We start from the raw sequence: 23378 nt of genomic DNA on the forward strand, positions 1-23378 counted from the left end.
ACAGATTTCTAATCTAAAATAAATTACCAGCATACTATGGCTTCTTGTGAAGGCTTGGCACATGGTCAGGCAATTTTAGTGCCCAGATAGGTTTGCATTGGCATCTAACACTGAGTGCTGTGATATTTTTCCTGTGTTGGATTAATAAATGGTCATCATGAAAAGAAGCAGTCTCTGCTCTGGACTTCCAGAACATACAGGACTACTTAGCACCTCCCTAACACTCCAATAGACAACGTCTCTTCCTGCTCAGTCCCTCCTGAAGATGGGGTGCATGCTTCTCTTGAGCCCCTCAAGAGCTCCCCTGTAACAAAGTCAACTCTGATATATGAGTATCAGTTGTGCCAAGTACCCTTGGCACAAGCAGGACCAACAGATGGCATCTTGGCATCACTTGCCTTTGACAGTGAAAGCCATCCTTGCACTTCAGTGGATAACTAGGAAGAGAAACTGAAATGAATGCCTTACTCCAATAGACAGTGAGTGCACAAAGTTCAGTGATTCATTGCTGGGACAGCCCAGCTTCTCAAGGCCTTTGAGTCAAGGCAAGACCACAGTGCATGCTCTTTTATCCTGGACAGATCCCAAAGTCCCTGGGGAAAGACCTGTAGTCCTGGGGTTAGGGAGGCTGCTCAGCAGGAAGTCCTGCCTCTCCTCCATTATAATGAAGGATATAAGTGTAGGGTTACTTCTAAGGAGTAATGAAGAAGTGCTGGCCTGGAAACTCTTCACTGACTCCATAGGAAGGTGTTTGGACCCCCTCTGGATGGATCTTTCTTCATGTCCTTATGTTCCTCTCTCTACTATTTACAGATGCCCATTTAGCTCCATTACAAACACTTAGGGCACTGTGGAGAACACAGACAAGCACTGTGAGGGCACAAGGCTTCCTCTATGGCCTCTAATTCCTAGAATCTGGAATGTTCCTGGCAGTAGGAGATCCTTAGTAAGTGCCTACAGGATACAAGAATTCTACCTCATAATTTCATGAGCCTGGACTGTACATAAGATCACCACTTGGCATGATTAGAAAACTTTGCCATCAAAAGAGAGACAAGTTCTCAACACAGAAATGCTTGTTCACGGATATGATCAATACACATTGTATGTAATGGATTACCATATATGCCCCATAACAGTGTACAAATAGGATGTCTCAATAAAAAAGAAAGGAAGAGCGTGGTTTGGGGCCAGCCCGGATGAAAGTTAGCGAGATCCTATCTCAAAAAACAAGTCTGTAATTCCTGCTACTCAGGAACATTGGTAGGAGCACCAAAGTCCGAGACCAACTCTACACAAAATGTATAAGATCCTACCTGAACAATAAAGCAAAAAGTTATGACTCAACCCCAACACTGCCAAGAAAGAAAGGAAGGAAGAGAGGCAGGGAAGGATAGAGACAGGAACAGAGGGAGGACAGAAGGAAGGATGGAGGAAAGGAGACAAAGAAAAAATTCCCACCTGTCCTCCAAGTTATAAGTATTTGGATATGGTGAACTTTGAAAAATAATTCAAAGTTAACTCAAAATTAACTCAGAAATAATTCTAAGTCAATGAAGGATTCTTTATGATCAGTGACATTTCCTGAATTTGTATTTAGGATGGGATTGAAGCAGCAAGGTAAACGAAAATGGGATGGCTTGGTGCTTCACTTAAAGACGAGAAAACGTTGGTGTGTTGAATGAGGTGTCAGTGAGCAATGCTGGCCAGATGGAGATGAGTGATGGCAATGGACTATCATTCTGCTGTCCACTCCGGCCACCTCCTAGTCCATTAAAATATCTGGGGCATTTAAACAATAGCCATGCCTGGGTTCCTCCTCAGAATAATGGAATCAGATTTTCCCAGGCATCATATATTTTAAAGCTCCTAGCTGATTCCAAAAAGCAGACAGGGAACCTATGATTATGCAACCAGGGGCTATGAACATGGGGTGTGCAACTCTCATTTCTAGAGACTCAAACCTAGAAGTGATATAAGGCATTTAATTAATCTTCAAGTTCAAGTTCACATAAGATGTTTTTAGACATCTTATTTTCTCAAGTGATTCTCTCAAGAGCCCTACAGGATCACTTCTGTGTTACCTCCCTATTGCAGATAAGTAAACAGAGACTCAGAACAAGCAAACAGTTGTCTGAAAGCATAACTAAGTGCCAGGGCCTGTGGGTTTGAAATACAGGAAATTATGTGTGCTGTGCAGGGTTAGTTACTTAATATATGTGAATGCCAGGATGGTTTTGCATAAAATAAAGGTAATAATACAGATCCTACAGCAGGTATCAATGCTCACTCCCTTCTCTTTGAAAAAGCCCATGCCCAGAACAGAAAGACTACATTATCCTACATTATTCTATACTACATTATCTTCATAAACCTGTGGACAAAGCTCTTTCTGACTGACTCACCCTTCTCACCACATCCTTTACAAAAAGATCAAAATCAGATAAGAGCATTGCATTCTCAGAAGGGTGTAGGATGTCTGGGTAGAGCACAGTGCTGTGGCCATGTAGTAAGCCCTTCATTCTGTCTTGCTGATGACCCTTCCTGACTCTGACTCTAGTGTAGGTCACTAAGATCCCAAATTGCACTTCTTCAATGCCAGAAGAGTTAGGGCACTCATTAAAACATTTTAAATTCTTTATACAGTAGATTACTCACGTCTTTCAAAAACTACTAATAGAATATCTTTTAAAACTTCCACTAAGAATTGGAGAACATCATTCTGAGGGAGGTTAGCCTGGCCCAAAAGACCAAAAATCATATGTTCTCCCTCATATGCAGACATTAGATCAAGGACAAACACAACAAGGGGATTGGACTTTGAGCACATGATAAAAGTGAGAGCACACAAGGGAGGGGTGAGGTTAGGTAAGACACCTAAAAAACTAGCTAGCATTTGTTGCCCTTAATGCAGAGAAACTAAAGCAGATACCTTAAAAGCGACTGAGGCCAGTAGGAAAAGGGGACCAGGAACTACAGAAAAGGTTAGATCAAAAAGAATTAACCTAGAAGGTTAACACACGCACAGGAAATTAATGTGAGTCAACTCCCTGTTTGGCTATCCTTATCTCAACCAGCAAAAACCCTTGTTCCTTCCTATTATAGTTTATACTCTCTCTACAACAAAATTAGAAATAAGGGCAAAATAATTTCTGCTGGGTATTGAGGGGGTGGGAGGGAAGGGAGGGGGCGGAGTGGGTGGTAAGGAAGGGGGTGAGGGCAGGGGGGAGAAATGACCCAAGCCTTGTATGCACATATGAATAATAAAACAATAAAAAAAAACTTCCATTAAAATTTTAAAATACAGATGTGACAGATCAAATAATTTACAAAGGTTTACACACAAGCAATCACCGATGAGTCTTCCTCAGCCCTTCTCTGTGTCCTATGTGTTAGCCATTGGCAAAGGCCTTTACAATTTTGCTCTGAGGAGCTCTACTGGAGAAGGCAATAAAATGTAAGAAACATAGTAACATATTTTTAACTTTTAAAACCATTTTGTCAAGAAAGTTATATGGATTACTGTTCATTAAGGAAACTATTTTATAGAATCTGTGATCTAGAAGAGACTTATTTGAGCCAACTGGCTCATTTGTCAGGTGAAGAAACTGAAGCCCAAAGACTACCAAAGCTTTGTCCAAACCTACATGGTGAACAGCAGAGTCAGGACTGGCTACCTTCCTATCTTATCGATCGGAGGCAGGAAGCTTTCCAAGGGACTGTCCTCTGTCTTGGGGTCTCCTCGCTCTGTACATAAGAGCTAGCCGAATGTCAGGACAAAGGGAGTCCTCCATAAAGTCAGTTTATTTTATCCCATCTCATGTATTTAAAGGAGTGAAGTGACTGTATAAGCAAGTGTTTAAAGTAGAGATACCCTTGGGGTGGACAATTTGTCCTATATAACCATAACCAAGTATTTTATTCCCTATAAATATTAATACCCAAATATTGGTATTAAGAATCCACACACCCAAATATAATACGTCTGATCCTAAAGTAACTTTCCACTTTATTATACAAGTAATTATATATCCATATTTCATGACATTTTATAGTTTGTAAGACATTTTCATATGAATCAGCTTATTTCACACTTAATGCTGCAAACAAAAGATACTGATACAACCATTTGTAAATAAGCAAAGGCCAAGTACTCCTCCAGTGTCACACAGCTCAATAATAGCAGCACGAAACTGGGCAGAGGCTTCTCAATTCTTCCCATGCCAGGACTCTTGCAGTATTTGGTGTGCATTGTTTGCATCATCAGGTGATGGAGGCTCTTATCCTCTTCTCTACCATCATAGAGGAGACAACTTCTGCATTTGTCCAGAGAGGGCCACCGGTGAATGAAAGTCTAGTAGCTTCTTCTTCTTTCTTTGTTCTCAGAAATTGCTCTAGAAGCATAAGGGGGAAGGGGGTGCTGTGGAGTGATACACAGGGTGAAAAAGGACCTGTAGCTCAGTCCAACTTCTTCCATAACTTTCCTGCAAGTTTCCTCAAGATCACATAGATCTAGTCCGAATTATACCCCTTTAATGTGCACTGCCAACATCCAAGCTGCTGACCTTTGTGGTCCCACCAAACTATACAAAGCCTCTGTGGCACCCAATACCTTTTAACATCTTCATACTTGTGTACCATGATACTCCAATGGCCTAAACACCTTCCTTACATCTAAGTCTGGAAGAGCCAGACATTTGGCAAGACCCAGCTCCAGCACTGTCTCCTCTATGCAAGTTCCCTAGGTCTCTAAGGCAGACTTAAGATGTTTTATTTTATGTATTTGTCTTTACAAAGTACTTTGACAACAGCCATCATAGAGGGATGCAGAAACTACTCTTCTTAGTTTTAGAAGGGACTGGGTTTCACTGAGCACAAAGGTTTTTGAGTTTTGGGGTTTTTTTGTTTTTTTGGTAAATAGTGGTTGGGTAAATGGATGGGTGAATAATGGACATATGAACAGCAGAAAGAGCTAGAAATGTCTATGGCTCAGTGGAATACAATATACCAACAGTTTAGGAAATAGAATTTCTAGACAGGGGTCTTATGGTAGCTGGGTGATCTTGGGTACATAATTTAACTTCCCTGAGAATCATTCTCTAACTGTGAAATCCACTCTTTGCCCTGCTACACTCAGCTGGGAGCCCCAGGAAGCTGATGGAAATAAATCATATCAACAGCTCCTCACCCTTGACTTCCTGTTGAGTTTGGCCAGAGAGAGACAGCAGCCAGCAGGAGATGCAGGGCAGGAGGAAGATGAGGTGCGGAGGTTTAGTCTACCCACACCACTCCCTCCCTTCAGTTCTGACAACTGAAAGCCACAGCACCTTTTCCACCAGCCCTGTCCCTAAGTCCCAGTGACCACTCACTCCCCTGGCCTCTCCAGGGAAGGTAACACTAGTCTTTCCCACCAGAGGTAAGGTACACAGAGGTACCTCACTGTCCTTTGTGGATTACCTTCACTTTGTCCACAGCTTCACAAGGGTCTCTTTATTAAATTGTTCTCAAATTACCCAATTTGAGGGTGCCATCTGTTCCTTGCTGGACCCCTAGCTGATAATAGTAGGAAATATCCTTCATACTTCCCAGGGTCTTAAGTAGATTAAATGTGATCATTGAAGTAAAGCAGTTAATGTATACTCCCAAGGCTCTCTACTGCTAATTTATATGGCAAATTCAGCTAGTGATATCTCTTTTCTGGGTGAATAAAAAGCTCAGATAAAATGCTGTGGCCTATGTGAAGTGGTATACAAATGAAATTTCCAGTAAATATTTCATGGAAATGTCACACTTGAAAATGAGAAGCGTCCCTTCTCCCACATGCTTTGGCAAGCCTGTGGACTCCCTGGAGCAGAGCCAAATGAGCTGGGTTACATGCCCCCGCACCCACGGGAAGCACACAATTGCACGCCAGGGAAAACCAGGCCGAGTGCATGTTTGCTCAGCTCCCTGGGGCAGATGGGATGAATGCTGACAGAAGGAGGACAGCATGTCAGGGAAAAAAAACCTCCCCTCCTCCAACCCGTTCCAGAAATAAACCAATTATTGACCTGACCTGGATTGATTCTCTTTCCATCACCTGCAGTCAGCACCTGCATCCAATTTTAACAAGAAGCAATGGGAGCAAGTTGAACAGAATTAAAACATGATGTGTTAGCCCTAACAGAGACTTTGCCTTTGCTTCCACAGGTTGAGTTGAAGATCCCTCTTATTTTCCGGGTGCCAACAACTATGAACAGTCAGTAAGTACTGTGACATCTCTGTGACCCGCAGCTCTTATCTCCTAGTGGGGACAGGAGTCGTGACCTGGAAGAGACACTAATAATGGTGCCACTGTGTCCTAGTGGGAAGGGGATTTTCTGAGAGGCTGGGGTGGAAGATCAGTGCTTCAGTGTTTGGAGAACTTTCCCATAATGGCATTTTTTGTGAACAGGCCACTTGTTCTGGCTCAGCATGAGATGAGAGGCCCCAGCACCAACACACCAAAAGGTACCCAGAAATATCATGGGTCACTTCACACCCAGGCGTGTGATAGTGCAATAAAAACCAATGGCTCCTTCACATGTTCCTAAAGTAGAAACCCTGAGTCCAGCCCTCTTTCTCTCTGAGGACACCCACAATCAGTAATATGATTGATTTACGGTAACAAATGTGCATCTGATTCAGGAAAAAAAAAATCCATCCCTGATGCTTATGAATAGAGCAAAAACACAGCAGGCCTCAAAGGTTTAAGGAGTATTTACAATGCAAAAAATAGCTTTAGCCTGAGAAACTTTGGTATACTAACTCTAAAATTTATTTACTTGTCTATTGACTGAATTTCCAGCATGGTTAGATAGCATTACTACTCTGGAGCAACATGAGAAGCAGATAGATTGTGTGGAAAGAGCATGACTCTCAGAGTCATCCAGATGTCTTCCAACCCCTTGCTCCATCACTTCGCAGCTATGTGAACTGAGGATGTTACCTAACCCTGAGAATATCTGAGAAGCTTCTCAGTGCTCTGGAAAACAGGATCTGGCCAGGAGGAGGAATGTCCAGGTTCTGGGTGATCCTTGGGTCCTAGAGGGAGCCTGGGGACAGCACAAGATGACAGGCAGTGATTTACACCTCACAAATGGATACTTGTTTCAGAGTGACACAGAGGGAACCATGGGTGCCATAGAAATCCTAGCATTATGACTGCCCACAGGTGCCCACAGGTGTCAAAAGTTGGGCAACCTGATCCATGGCCAAGCCCACAGGATGGGGAAGCTGGAGCTTGTGCCATTCCTCTTGCCATGAAATACGTAGAGGGAGCTTCCTGGGACACAGTCCACACATGGATTTCTCACTGACCCAGAATCCAATTCACAGCGCATCTCTCCTGGGACAGGTATGGATGGTGATCTTTACTCTGTGATCACTACAACAGAACTGTATGGCAATATTCCCAGCTTCTCTGAGCATTGGCTTTCTTGCCCAAGTGACTTATCTGGAATGGCACAGAATGTAGTGATGAAAGTCAAGTCCAACTCCAAATTGAGTGCTCCTTCCAGGATTCCACCATGGTGGGGAATGGAGAGGTTGCAAGGAAGGGAGGCAAGGCTGCTAGTAGTTGGAGTGAGCTGGTTGAGCTGAAGTTGCAATAGCAAAGGGGATGAGTCCTTAGAACTAAGTTATAACAAGGGATTAAAAGTGGCAAATAACAGTTTCATTGCAATGCATTTGAATTAGAGGGTTGTGGCAATGAGATAAATAGTAAGCCCAGTGTATATGTGTCTTACAGCTGCTGTAACAAATTACCATAATCTGGGTGGCTTAAAAAGACTGAAGCATATGCTCTGAGTTCTAGAGGGTAGAAGTTCAAAACCAAAACATTGGCAGGACCATGCACTCTCTGAAGGCTCCCAGGTCTGTGTCCTCTTGGTGTTGGCTTCATGTCAAGCTTTCTAAAGGGTAGTTTAATGATTTCAGCTTTAAAGTCACCTCAGATATGAAGCTGACAAGTCACTGACTAGAGGACAGTCCAAACCACCAACACTTCATTCACATTACTTTTTTCCTCTTAGAATGAACTAACGTGAGCCTATTGTTTGCCTGACTTATATCTCCACATTAAGAACCCACTTTCCTAAGTAACACTTCTTTCCTGAAACTCAGAGCATCCTTTTCCTCCCTCATCCCCATCAATCCCAAGCTTGTCTTCAACTTCTTCTTAAGAAAGCTCAGACCAGCAAATCCACTGGGATTGCTGCTGGTACTGAAATGAAAAAGAAAACATGAAAATGAAAAAGACACACACACATGCACGCACACACGCACATGCACACAAGAAATGCATCGTGGTACCACACAAACAGAAAGTTAGCTGCCATCATATATTCGACATTGCTCTCATCCTCCATGGTATCCTGTCCAGGGTTTCTTGATCTGCAGGATTTTGTCACTCGAAGTGACAAAATTACCCAGAAGCTTATTGGAAATGCAAAATCCCAGGTGCATAACAAGGCCAGATATGCTGAATTAGAACCTGTACTTTTACAAGCTCCGACGGCACAGGACTTAAACAAAAGTTCCCATGGCCATTTCCTCCCCAGCAGACTGGAGATGGATCTGTCGTAGTCTCCAAGACATGCTCAGAGTAAGGCAGCACATATCACTCTCTGTGTGAATGCATGGCCCCCACGCGGGTTTTTCTGCTGTACCTGTGGGGAACATCCCCTTTCTCGGTGAAAGTTGTTAACTCAGCTCATTCAAGACAGCAGATTCTAAACCCGAAGAGATATTAGAATTATCAGGGAGGCTCTAAACAAAAAGCCACTTTAGTGCTCTAACCCAGACCAAAAATTCAGGTCACCTGAACACCTGTCTTATTTTTCAATTCTCTTCTCCATCTAACATGCAAAATAACGTCTTCCAATTCTATCACCTGGAATTTCTTACAATTCTATAACTGGGATTCTAAATGACCTTGGTAACCAGGACTAATTCCTTACTATCTGTCTTAGTCTGTTTGGGCCATTATAAAAAAATGCCTTCGACTGGGTAAACAACAGAAATTTAGTTCTCACTGTTCTGGAGGCTGGGTAAGTCTAAGAACAAGGAGCTGAAGTATGTGGTGTCTGGCGAGGGTCTGCTTCCTGCTTCGTAGATGATACCTTCTTGCTGTGTCCTCACATGGTAGAAAAGGCAAGACAGAGCTTTTATAAGATCACGTAATGCTATTCATGAAAAATCCACCCCTATGACCTAATCATTTCCCAAAGACTCCACCTCTAGTACCATCATCTTAGTGATGGTACTTAGTGATTTTGGAGAGGCAGAGACCTTTAAGCCATGTGGTATTTCTCATTAAGCACTTTTAATGTGAATTAATGAAGAAGTATAAATGAATGGATGACACAGGAATAGTTACCATATACACACGTGTGTAGGTATGTATATACATACCTACGTATTACACAGGTATATAACACACAACTTATACAGGCACATGGACAACACAATCTAAATATCTGCACAAATTATTGTAAAAAGTTGTGTCAGTTCTGTCAAAAGCATTTGTTTACTGAAGATTTATTGTTTGGGCACTGAGCTACATGCCTCACTTGTAAAGATGAAGAAGATTAGATCTGACCTTCAGCGAGCATTAGCCATATGTTAAGCACATCCTTTTGATTTGTGAAGAAAATGGCAGGAAAACGTCACAAGAACTCAGAAGGGGCCGGATGTCATGATACTAAGTTGCTTCTGAAATGAGTGGGCTATTTCAAATTGACTTTCTGTGCAACAGACTCCCCACTTCCCTAACAAGCCATTCAACTGCATAAATTCCTTCCTTGGAGCACTGGTGTTGTGAGAAAAGAGATGGGCATGCCAGCTGCCCACTACACAGAGTCCTGGGGAAGGAGGCTTGGGGTTTGGTTTCCAGAGTTCTTTCATGATTATGGACAGGACAGTGACAAGCCTTGATACTATATTTCTGCATGTTTTGGAAAAGATGAGGTCCCTGTAACGATTGATCCCAGGCCCTTTCTAGTAAACCACACCCTACTCAAGCCAGGACCTTCTAGGGGTTCAAGTGGACAGTACTTTTCCACATCCCAGGCTGGAAACTGAGAGAACAAACATCCAAGTGTTCACTTTGAAATACACTACAAGGATGTACAAGTAAACTGGCTTTGTTTGTTGTTAAAATTCTTCCTAGTCTTGATGGGAATTTTAGAAAATATTCAAAAGTACAAAGAAGAAATTGAAAATCACCAATTACCCCAGAACCAAGAAACCACCACTGCTGTGTTTCAGAGTTCTGAAGTCATTTTTCTACCTTTATATATGGAGTATTTAAAATTTTTAGGAAGCTTTTAAAACTTACAGTGTTTTTGGTGTTTTCAGTCATCCTATACAATAATACTGTTTTTTATTACAAACATTGTCTAACATGTTTAAATTTTCTTCAAAATCGTGGTACCGTACCACTACCATTTAAATAAGATTGACAAGCCCTTCACCATAATTTCAAAGACAAAAGGCTTTGAAATGCTAAAAGAGTTTTGCAACTAATTTGACAGCAAAGTGTGACCTGCATCAAGGTGGTTATGTATGTTTGTCATCAGCCTCACTTAGCAAGTCTCTTTCCCTGTTTCACTTCAGAAATAGTACAGTTAATCATCAGGGATTGCTCCAGACCTCTGTGGGGACATTTCAGAGTACACAGTGACTGGGCCATGTTGCTTTTCACCCACAGTATTCTGAATCCCTGGTCCTAATGAGTTTGGATAACAGATGGTGGACCTGTGTTCTAATCGGTATTTATTTTATCTTGACCTTGGTGTTGGATAGTTAAGTTGTTACCTATAGAAATTTATCACTAAGAATAAGCTCAACTCCAGGAATATTAGGGTAGGCTGTATAAGTGTCTCCCAGCAGCCTTTGAGCCCTGTCCTGCCTGCCATATGTGGCACAATTCCACTCTAGCAGTCTGGTGTTACACAGAAACATAAGCTCAAGGGATCTGATGATAATCTAGTATTCTCTCTCTCTTTCACTCTCTCTCTCTTTTTGCATTAGGGAACATATCATTCATATTTGCTTATTTGGGAAAGGTTTTTGACAGCAAACGAAATGAAACTGCAAAATAGAGCTGTTAGGCCTAGGGAAGAGAATTTCCACGCATAGCCATCTTAGCAGCACCTCTATGAGACAGAATTGAGGCCTTTCTCAAAGACCCTGTGGATAAAGAACTTTCTACCTTCTGAGATGGTGAGTTAGTAGCCAGCATGAAAATTCCTGTTGACAGCAACAAAGCCAGACTCAAATTAATGTTAATAATCATTGACCCTATACATTTTGCTAAGCAAAATTGTGATACTTCCCAGAAAAGCTTTTCTCACTAGAACTCATTGTCTAGTCAAGAGAATGAAAAGGGTGATGAGAATACAAACGTTGTTGGCCGTCACCTGCAAGGCCAGGCACATTGCCAGGGTCTGTTCATACTTTCTGGCTCCACATTCAAACACACTTCCCATGCTGCCACAGGAGGCCCACCCGGAAATAACACCATTCCCAAATCCAGTCAGGAGTTAAAGCCATATATCTCTGACTCCACAATCCTGTGCCATGTTAAACTGCTTTAAAATGATGGAGAGCAAAGTCTTTGTGTGTTTCTCATCAGGACACGCCAACAATGCAAATGGCTATTTTGCGTATTAGAGGCATACTTTCTCTTCAAAAACTTAGATGCTAAAATCCACTCGATCTTCAAATGGGGATGTTTATAAACTCTCAAAAAACATCATCTCAGAGTCCAGCACCCAGGAAATATCCAATAGATATTTCGCTCTGTATGTAGGAATGATAAAATAGAACTCCATGTAAACTCCAGGTCATTATTTTCCTTCATGACGTGTGTGAACAGCCCCTGCTTTCGACCTCAGGGAGCACCTTCATTTTGATTTTCAGGAAGTAATAAGTGTAAATCCTACTGAATCTAGGGGAAATGAGAAGCAGCAATTTTGGCACCCTGAGATCAGAGTCCTACACCCAGCTGAGTTGTCAGTACGGCTGCCCTCCTAGTTACCCAGAAGTAATTAGGAACCTGCTTTTGGGCCAACTAGGTCCATCCTCTGATGCTATCAAAGCTGCATTGCCACAACTCAGCTTTGTGGTTGGCTGGTAATTAAAAAATTGCAAGCTGTGTGAGAACACAGCTGAAATCCAGGGAGAGAGTTTTCCAAAGGTTGCAGACATGGCCAGAGATACCTTTGCAGGAGCAGCAGGTGGGATTGGACCTGAGAATGAGGATGGTCCATGATGGGGAGATGGGTGGTTTTAAGGCAGCCTTCCATCTCGCTAATGGAAAAATTGCTGGCTGGTGATGGAACTAGCTGGCTTAACTAGCTTAGCACCACTTGGGAAACTTCCAGCCAAACAAGCTTAGTCTGTAGTCGACCATCCAGAAATTTGGACTTTTCATGATTGTGACCTTAAAAATGCTAGAAAGAATAAAGATGGCTGTGATATCTTTTAATATTTGAATTTATTATCATGTAAGTAACACATATTGATGTAGAACATTTAAAAATACAAATATATATATATATGTATTCTATATATATACAGAAAGAAAAACTACCCCTAATCAACTAACCAAATCATTGAAATGATTAGCATTATTGCATATTTCCTTTTAGGTTGTGGGGGGGTTTTTGGTGGGACTGGAGTTTGAACCCAAGGCTTTGTGCTTGCAAAGTAGGTGCTCTACTGCTTGAACCACACCTCCAGTCCATTTTTCTCTGATTATTTTGGAGAAGGGGGGGTCTCACAAACTATTTGCTCTGGCTGGCCTCAAACCAGGATCTTCCCAATCTCAGTCTCAATCCTGTAATCTCAGGATTATAGGCACTAGCCACCAGCTCTTGCCTTTTTCAGTTCCTTATACAACTCTGTGCCCTACCTTTTCTTAACTTAATGCATTGTAAGTTTTTTCCAATGTTGCTAAAATCATTTTATAGCTATGAAATCTTCCCTTATTTAGATATCCCATATTTAATATTTTTCCACTGCTAGAAAACAAACTCATGAACTCATTTGACAAACTCTTAATATAACTGATGCCTAAATATTAAGAAGCTGTGTTTTATTAGCTTACAATAAAAAAGAAACCACCTCAGGGAATCTTACAAGCTAGGACAATGTTTGGAGAACTTGATCACATTGGCAGTGTATAATGAATGCATAGTATTTGATTATGTAAACATGCTGAGAGTTTTTAAACATGGTCCAGCATTTAGGGTTGGGTTCTCCATGAATGCCAAAATAAACAATCACTTGACGTCTATGCCTTACCTACATCCTGCATTCCTCTAGAGATACAGAAAAGTGGATGCCATAAAAATGATTGGTCATATCCAAGTGATACCAAAATGGAAGGATGATTGCCCAAAGTTTTGGAAGGATGTAACGTGGGACCAATGTCAATCAGGAAGTCCTAGAAAATTTAGCCATTGGGGAGAGAAAAGGGGATTTTCTGGAGAGCTGGCTGCCTAGAATTTCCAGTGGGGGATTGGGTCACAAGACCAGAACAAAGGAAACTTATCATAGGCTAAAAAAACAAATAAGTAAGAGTGAGTGCCTCCTGCTTGAGTCATCATTCTTGCCTTCTATTCCTCTTAATTAGGTTTTAGAAGGAAATATTTTTCTGGGATTTTAAGAGATTAAAATGAATTCTGCTAAATTAATCCATGAAAGGAGATATTAAAGTCAAACATTTAACTGTTCCCATGGTAGAACAGTTAAATACTTCATTGATTAAGAGTTTAGGTTCTGGAATAATCTTATGGAAATACCATCTCTGCCACTGACTATCTATGACATTTTAGACACTTATTTAGGCTCTTGGGGGTCTTGTTTTCATTACTGAAAGAAAATAGTAAGAGTACCTCAAAGGGTTGTTGAGAACATTAAATGACTTAATGCATACAACATATCTTTAGTACTCTGACTAGCACGTCAGGTCCAGTCTACAGATGTAGCCAAGAGAAAATTTCCCACCTCACATACTGTTACACCATGTGAACCAAACACCCCCCGTTCTGAGATGAATCTAGCTCTCCATCTCCTGTAACTTGCATCAGCCTGTGACAGTTTTGATCAACAGAACACAACAGAACAGCCAGGTGCCAGGTCGGGGAATTTCCTTTAACTATCCAACTAGTTTTGCTTCCTGCCCTGGGAAGCCAGCTCCCACCAGTCATGAATATGAGAATCCCAAACTATTCAGAAAAGCCTTAGAGAGGTGCCCCTTGGAGAATAGGTATGAGAATTTAGAACCATCTCTGCCATTCATCACTGTCTAGCCCTGAGATACCCGTCTCAATGTAGCACCTCAGTGCATGTAAAGAGATGAACTAAGTCATTGTTGAGAGCTACTGCTTTGCAGTAGTGTGTAGCATGTTAGAAAGCACTCAATGCCTGGAAAAAAAAGAATGTCTGTATTTTCATCATCACAATTATTGGTTCATGCAAGGACTTTTGCCATTAAATATTCAGGATACAATTTAGAGATTTATAGGACTTACCATCCTGCTTTGAAGAACATTCATTCTAGATAAGAATAACAAAAAATAAAAAAAAGTAATAATGGGTAAGCAGGGCCTATCCCAAGATTGCGCAAAGGGAACACAGAAAAATGAGTGGTTATTCTGTTTAGGGGCAAAAATTGAAGAAGGGTTTGGGCGTGGTTCCACATGCTTGAAATCCTAGCACTCAGGAGGCTGAGGCAGGAGGGTCAAGAGTTCAAGGCCAGCCTCAGCTAAATAGCAAGTCTCTGTCTCAAAAACCAAGGGCTAGAGATGTAACTCAGCAGCAGAGCACTTACCTAACATGTGGACAGCCCTTGGTTCAATCCCCAGCACTGCAAAATGCTCATATATATGTATATGTATTCATATTATATATAAATACATATTATATATATTTATATATATGGGAGTGGTGGCATTAAAGGGGATCCTTACAAGGCAGTGACTTTACACTTGAGCTTGGGAATGATGGGAAGTTTCAACAGCAAGAGAGGAGAATGGGTGTAGGTTTTCTTAAGTAATCAGAGCATCTGAGAAGTTCTATCAGGATTAAATGTGAAAAGGAATGTTAAATGGCTGGTAATTTGAGTTTTGTTTAAAAACTGACTCTAAATAATTAGTGAGATAATTTCTTGACTATTTCTGATGGATGGTAGGATTTAATTTCCCATATTTCTCTACTGAGGGAGAAACAAAGGAGCTACAGAACAAATAAGAATAAAGGCCCAAATCAGGTGGCAATTTTAAAAGCCTGTGTCTCGGTGGATGGGTTTTGCTGGTCAGCAGTGCTGCCTTTTGGATGGGCTGCAACTAGAGGCATTTTTCCTACCATGTGTTGCTATTATTGTTTGCTTGTAAAAAAATTCCTTGAACAATGAAAACTCTATATCCAGTTCAGCTTTTGTGCATTTTTGTAAGGGTTTTGCCCATAAAGACGCAAGAAATTTTATGAAGCTCTTCCAGGACTTGGGGGAGGGGGACAAAGAGAATGACGGAGGGGATGAATTCAACTCTACAACAATCGTAAAAAGTAAATAAACAAAAACTTTTAAAAAGAAAAGTTGTGAAGGAAAAACATGAAGTCTTTCCCATCTTCAGCAAACTTTTATTTTCTTCCTTATTTTCCATTTGCTTTAAATATTGATTGGATATAAAAGAGGAGCCCTAAAATATTCACAAAATGAAAAGAACAATAGAACAGTTCAGACAAGTATATTCATTCCTGTTTTTCAAGATTGCCCTTATTTTTGTCACTTCTATTTACCCTTCCCTTATCAAAACTTGTATCCCAGGAACAACTATGTTGAATTTTGCATTAATAATCCACTTGCTTTTTTTAAAAAAAAAATCATATATGAAAGAGTTTTACTATAAACATTTGTGTCATTAAAAATACTTTAGTGTCAGCCAAATTGCCTGGGTTTGACAACTGTTTCTGCCAGCTGCCAGATGTAAGATTTTGACCAAGTCACCCAGCCTCTCAACTGCACAGTGGAAATAATAATATGTGTATCTCACAGTGTTCTTGTGGGGAATAAATGAATTATGTAACACATTTAAAATGGCCACCTGGAGCACAGGGTGAGCTATGTACACATTTTCTACTGTTGTCCTACAATCTGTCTTGGGACTTCTCCAGTTTTCATTTCAAAGACAATCTGTGCTATTGTAGCTAGCTACAATTCCTTGAATTTCACAGCCATATAATATTTCCTTCTGTGAATATCATACTATTTCTTTATCAGTGGTCAGTAGTCATTTGATTTGGTTCCTAGATCTTGCTTATCCCGGCGCTGCTAAGAACACTCTAGTTTATGTGTCCTGGCACACATATTCAAGATTGTCCACATGTAGAGTATATTCCTAGGAGTGACATTTCTGGAGTTCAGGGCAGCCATGCCTCCAACTTCAATAGGCAATGTCACAGGTCCAAAGCTATCACATGGGAATACCAATAAAAATTATCATAGATGATGTATACAGCAGGCCTCTTAAATGTTTTACCAGTCCTAATGATCCGTCTGTTTACTCTTTTACGTTTGTTATGTGGGTAATAAAATCATCTGTAAATAACTGAATTTTATTCCGTCTTCACCATTTCTTTTCCTTCTTTTACTTGCCTGACTTTACTGGCAATTAATCAGAAACCTGAGCCCTCATTCTTCCTTGGCCACGCACAAGCTCTGTGGACCCAAACAAGACCTTTAATCTATAAGCCTTATTCCCTTATCTAAAACAAGTGATACAATAACACCTACCAGTTTTCTCTACCGTTTTTCACAAATCAAGGCTTGAAATGTCAGAATGCTTGATCCTGAAGATAGGTGACTGTGGAAACCAATGAAAAGAGAGAGATTAAGCCTTGGGATAAACTGGACCACAGTTCCCATCTTTCCTCCATCATCTACTAGATAAGACCTACGCAATAAGTAACTTGGGAAATACTTGTCATCATGTGCCTCTTAATCATTAGGTTTTCTCCTTAAATTCAGTCATACGGCAATGACATCTCCAGCATCCATCTAGTAGCATTTGAGACTTAAAGTGGCCGTTTTCCTCCTCTATACAGCAGAGATTAAAAATATATGGATATACTGATGTTACTAGAGACAATGCACAAGAAAGATCTCATATCTCATTATAAGGTGTTTTGTAAAATGAGCTATTTAGCTGAGAATATCAGCAAAAAAAGATTGGGCACCTTTCCTATGAAACCAGTATGCAGCTGGGTCCTACTGGCTCACACCTGTAATCTTAGCTACTTGGAAGACTGAGATCAGGAGGCCAGCCTTGACAAAATAGTTCATGAGACCCCCATTTCCAAAATAACCAGAGCAAAATGGAGTAATGGTGTGGCTTGAATAGTAGAGCACAGCTTTGCAAGCATGAACCCCTGAGTTCAAGCCTCAGTTCTTCCCCCCAACACACACACACATACAAAAAACAAAAAAACTAGGGTACAAGCAAAATGAGAAACACAGTGCCATTTCTCTCCAGGTTCCAACCTATGCAGACAATGAATCTTGCAGCATTTGCTGTTATGCAGAGGGAGGTCACAGTAGGGTAAGTGAATCTGACACAATTAGGCATAGTGGAATAAGCACTAACTTAGAATCTGGAAATCTGGCTTTTGGTTCCGAAGCTAATATACGCCATTCTTTTTTTTCTGCGGTGGGGGGGGGTACTGGGGTTTGAACTCAGGCTGTTCACCTTGGGCCACTCCACCAGCCCTATTTTTGTGATGGGTTTTGTTGAGATAGGGTCTCTCGAACTATTTGCCCGCTGGCTTCGAACCGCGATTCTCCTGATCTCTGCCTCCTGAGTAGCTAGGATTACAGGCGTGAACTACCCGGCACCTGGCAATGCCATTCTTTTGAGGGTCAGAGGAGGAGTATTTCTTGGCTTCAGGGCAGCTGACAAGTCTATGTCCATCAGCCTTCCATACCACCCCACACCCCCGCAAATAGTGTCTCCTGTGGGTTGGCTGAATGAACAAATGAAGATTTTTTTTTTTTAAGTTAGCGTCTCCTCTGTGAAGTGGCACTTATAAGGCCTCCCTCTTGGAATTGCTGGGATATATAGAGAAACCCTCACCTAGGATACAGAAGGTACCTGCTAGTGAGTACTTCTCTCCCTGCACTACTGACAAGCAGCTCATATCTGTATTCTAAGTGGATTTAAAATGACTTTTTCCTACTCCAATCCCACTAGCCTAACCTTATGTCAGTAAGTAAGTGCTCCTCCAACTCCAAAAGGCTATATCTTTCATGATCTTCCTTTTCTTCACTGTAGTTATTGATCAAAAACAAAAGACAATGAACAGTTCCTACTAAAAAACACAAGATCCACGGTGGACAGATGTCTAATTGTTTCCCAGCCCTAAAAGACTTCTAATCCATAATCTACCAGTGTCATAAAAAGTGATAGGATAGGAGAAATAAATGGAAAATTTTAGGATCTCCCAAAAAGCCTGAGATTCTACAACTGCTGTAGAGAAGTACCCATTTTTCACCAAAAACTCACAAAAAGAAATGGTTGAGAAAAAAGCAGGATCTCTTGATAGTCAACATAACTTGATGGTAATTTCAGGGTCAATTTAGGATGAACTATGTCTCCATTATATCACACCTGTCTTGGACCCATCCAGTTGATGCTGATGAAGGAAGACTAGGCAACTCCTGCTCAGGAGCTCACAGTCTATGGGAAACCTGGGAGGCACATGAATGAAAATACCACCCACAGAGCACTGGCATGGAGGTGTATACTAAGTTCATGATGACAACAATAAGTCTGTGGAAATAATCTACCTTCCAAAGATAGGTTTCCATGAGGATAAATTTCTTCAGTGTAATCTTGACAAGAGTCCAGAAAATTTTTTTATGTCGCCAAATCTAACACCTTGAAAACAATGCTAAGTTTGACTCAGTTGCAATCTGCTTAAAGTGAGTCCTAAGGGGTAATGAAAAGCTTGTATAACAGCTCAAGTGCTGATGCTTGGGCTCCTGGGAGTCATAGGCTTTCATTTATCCATGAGCAGGTTGAAATTTTATATACAGTAAAAAGGAAAGAGCAGGTAAGAGGCATCACCCCAGCATGGCTCAGAAGAGGCTGCCCTCCTCTTTCTCACCTGAACTGTAGCTGGGAAGCACACAGCTTGGTGGCCCCCTTCTCTCTTCTCCACATCTGTCTTTCTCAGGCTAGGTTCAGTGACAGGGTGGAATTTCTTTTTAACAGAATGGGTTTGCTTGGGCGCATCTGCTACCAAGCTGATAACATGTCCTGGAAACCCATCATCAGGTCATTTTACTTTGCACTTCAAGTCTTGGATCTATTTCCTGAGCTGCCACATAAGTGGCACAGACTGTCCTTTCAAACACCAAGGCTCTCTGAATTTGAAAATAAACCTTAACCTTGCAAGGTTCAGACTCTAATTCTCTTTTGGTTATGTTTTGCTTAAAAGAAATATTCAAACTCACTGAAATGCAATTCAAATTTGAGGTTTTCAAAGTAGGTTCTATATGAACAACTATAATGTGTGTGTGCACACGCACAGAGGCCCTGCACCATTTTTATAATACTCACTATGTTCCCAGCATGTATATTATGTCGTAGGATCACCCTGAGGATTGGATGAGGATTAAGTGTTTTATTATCTTCAAAGTAAGAGATTAGGCAGTTAAGTATGTAAACTCAGGTCTATCTGAGCTAAGAGCTTGTGTCATTTCTACTTAGCCATGAAGATTTTTAAGGTTCTTACCCTGAAAAAGAAGAGGAATTGATATTCCAAGAGGCACAGAGAATGTGAGAACAACAGGGTTAAAAGTTCCCCTGGAGCACATTTATTCTCTTTTCAGGCATTAAATGAACTCTATTAAACCCTGGGCAATGTCTAGACACTGGCGACAGTGACATGTGACATCTTACTCTGTCAATCACCCACTCACTTGTGGCTTCACAGCAAGGGCTGTGACAGAGGACACACAGTGGACAATCACACTTGCCACAGGCTGGGGCAGAAGCCCAGAAACGAGAGGCTTCAGGGAGGGTATTTGGAAGGAGTGTCTCTCCACCGTTCAGCCCACACCTTTCTATGGCCCTTAGGTCAACTCCTAGACACATTAAAATATTCCACTCAGGCATCACAAACAGAGCAAACAGGATATGCAAATGCAGGGGAAGGCATGACAGTGAACCCTCTACCAACCGGAACTCCAGACCCTTCAGATCTGACCAAGATGGCAGCTTTTCAGTCCTCAGCATAAGTATCTTCTCACAGACATCTCTGGTTAAGAGTGAAGGACATAAATTAGGACATAGCAGGATGGGGTTAGGGTGTAGCTCAGTGGTAGATATAATACTTCCCATGCATGAGACTCTGGGCTCCACCTATGGTACCTAAAAAAAAGAGAAGAAAAAACAGAAAATCTAGTGTCCTCAATATCTTGCTGAACCATATTAGAACCAGTGGGTAAAAGAAAGTGAGTCATACTGATGCTCTCTGTATGTAAAATTGTTATTTTTTTCATTATGGATTTTTGCATTAATATAACTTTTTTAAATACTGCAGAGAAATAATGTTCATCTGACTACTGAGATTTTCAGTGCCCCTTTAAACTCTGCTCCAAAGGTGAGGACACTACTGCTTTAGTTTGATCTCCTACACTTGGGCCACAAGGTACCCAACCTGGACTTGCCTTCTAACTGGCAGGGAGACCTCTTATAAGTGATCAAGCCTCACCAGTAAAATGGAGCTGATAACAGCAAAGTGTCCCTGAGTTATGAAGCTTAACTGACTATTAAGGACTAGGGGGAAGGCTAAATATCTAGAAAGCAGAGTATTGAGTTGTTATGTGGACACATAAATAAATATGAGCAGTTATCATCTGAGACTGGTAGCAGTGCTTTGGTCCTCACCTCCCTCCATAGCAATGATCGCCACCATCCTAGTATGGGAAGCAAAGCTTCCACCTGGAGATTAGGAGTAGCACAGAAAGCAAACATACTCTCCACCAGAAACAACTTAAATCACACACTAGTCACATCCATTCCTTGGGACACTTTCTGCCAATTGCTCTAAAAAGTATATGTTAATTCCCCACATCCTACTGGCCACCCCTCTTCTCTCCTCTGGGTGTCCTTCTTTACCTTGTTCCACTTGATCCTGTGCTGTTTAAATTAGACTCCATATTATGTAGAATATATGGATTTTAAACCCAGCTTCCAGCCTGCTGTACGTAGCCAAGCTCATTGAGGCTCACAAGACAGAAATGAGATTTCCATGTAACCATGGTTATAAACCATGCAAGAGCAGAAGAGAATCAAGGAATATAAGATATTTGGGGTAGCTTATGCACATAGATGTCATGGTGGAATTTCTATCTAGGACTTTGGGACATTCCTTAAGAACACTGAGAGTTACAATTGCAATGTTACTTTGGAATGTTATGACCTAATTTTGAACACTGTTAGGAGGCATATGAGAAAGTGGAAGACTTGTAGGGTAGGGAGTACTGGTGTGGCCCCTTCCATACTACCTATGCCCGTCCTCTGTCGATATCAATCTTCACAGAAGCATCTGTCTATGTGTGTGCGTTTATGTATATACCTATTGTGTGCTAGAAACTCCTCTGTTATCCATCAATGTGGCTTTATTAGACGTCTACCAAAATAACACTAAAAATGGTAACATACAGCTTTGGAGCATTTAGCAATTTAAATGTCCTTCCGTATCCACTGTCCTGCATATCCTTCTCAGGGGAAAGCATAGCTATTCCCATTTTAGAAATGAGATAACTGAGGATATAAGAAGTTAGGTGACTTTCTGACCTATCTACATATTAAATGGCAATGCATCCCAGTGGTATGGGTGGAACACTGGTTTTTTGCTTTATTTATTTTCCCCTTTCTGATATGTAAATGGGGAAACTGAAGGGCAAGGATTCCATGCCTTGCCCAAATGCACACAGGCCCCATTGGTGGCAGTACCAGGACTCATGGGAGTATAGTCACACAACCTGGTTTTTCCTTCTAGTGTCTATTTCCCTTTCTTCCCCTCATTCTTTCCTCCCCATTCCTGTTCTGGTGCCTACTTTGTTTGGAAGGCCTTCCCCTCCCCCATCTTATCCACTTTTAAGATATAAATTAAAAGTCTATCCAGCAAAAAAAAAAAAAAAGCGTCCCCATTCTTGGTGCTCCCTGACTATATTCGCTGTACCTGCTCAGGCCCACTTTCACCATGTTCATGTTGCCTTTGCATCTCAGTCAGAGGCCCCCTGAGGACAAGTGCAATACCTTGGCCAGCGCTGCATGTCACAGAAAAATTCTGAAACACCTGTCAGGCATGCGGCAGCTCGAACCATACATAAAGTCAGAACACACGTCATTTTGAGCTGAAACGGTAAGGGAATATTTATGTGTCCGATTTTTTAAAATTTAGTTTTATTCTTATTCCTTAAACTTTTTTCCAAAATTGACTTGCAGAGTTTGTTTCTCATATGTTGTATCCTATAGTTGTATTGTTGAGAATACCAGATACTTGAAGGATGTATTTTGGTCATTTATTCATTCATTCATTCACTTATTCATTCATTCGGGTAAGAGATAAGTCAGCTGGGGGATTACCCTTCAGTCCCAAAAGCAAATCCAGATAGCACATCACAGGGTCCTCTGCAGAGAGGCTTGGCATCATGTTCAGTCTCTTTCCTGGGACAATGGGGACCCACTGAGTGACAGTAGTACCTCCATCACACGTAAACTCTTGCTTTCCGCCACAGTCACGCTAAGCCTGCAGTTGTCAGTAACCAGAACACGGAAACCATCTACCTGTCTCTGCCTCTGCAGGCTTCTGCCCAAGCAGCATGACTTCAGTAATGCTACTGCCACTCCCTGTGTCCCAACCCAGGCCACCAGCATGGGAGCTCTATGAACCCCACTCAGTAAGCCCTGCCATACCACCCAGAAAATCCCCAGGGCCCTTCTCCAGCAGTCCCTGGGTGGGTGAGGGGAATTCTCCTCTCTTGGAGGACTGAATCATGTTTAAAAGCTCTATCTTATTCCCCTATTCAAATACTTCTCCATTTAGAATGTGGTTACAGCCTAATAAACCTATCATAAGATGAAAATATCACACTTCAGAAATGCATTTAATACACCTAACCTACCAAACGTCACAGCTTAGCATCCAGCACATGGCAGAGGTTCAGTTGTTCCCACTCATGTCTACACAGCTGACCAGGAGCTGCTGTTCTGCCCAACAAGGAGAACAAAGATGATACCACATATCACTAGCCCAGGAAGAGATCCAAATTGCAAAAT

General features: G+C 41.4%; 1 long non-coding RNA gene across 2 annotated transcripts in view; it reads right to left on the reverse strand.

Moving 5' to 3' along the window:
- Positions 1-3707: 3707 nt before the first annotated feature.
- LOC141411010 (uncharacterized) overlaps positions 3708-23378 on the reverse strand; it is a 43696-nt gene continuing 24025 nt past the window's right edge. For both annotated transcript variants that reach the window (XR_012435873.1, XR_012435874.1), the window contains 3 exons: positions 20269-20459; positions 16823-16892; positions 3708-4394 (listed from right to left, as the gene is read on the reverse strand). This is a non-coding gene — a long non-coding RNA (uncharacterized lncRNA). The remainder of the gene's footprint in view (positions 4395-16822; positions 16893-20268; positions 20460-23378) is intronic.

This window comes from Castor canadensis, chromosome 9, assembly GCF_047511655.1.
Source record: "Castor canadensis chromosome 9, mCasCan1.hap1v2, whole genome shotgun sequence".
In the NCBI taxonomy this organism is placed as follows: Eukaryota; Metazoa; Chordata; class Mammalia; order Rodentia; family Castoridae; genus Castor; species Castor canadensis.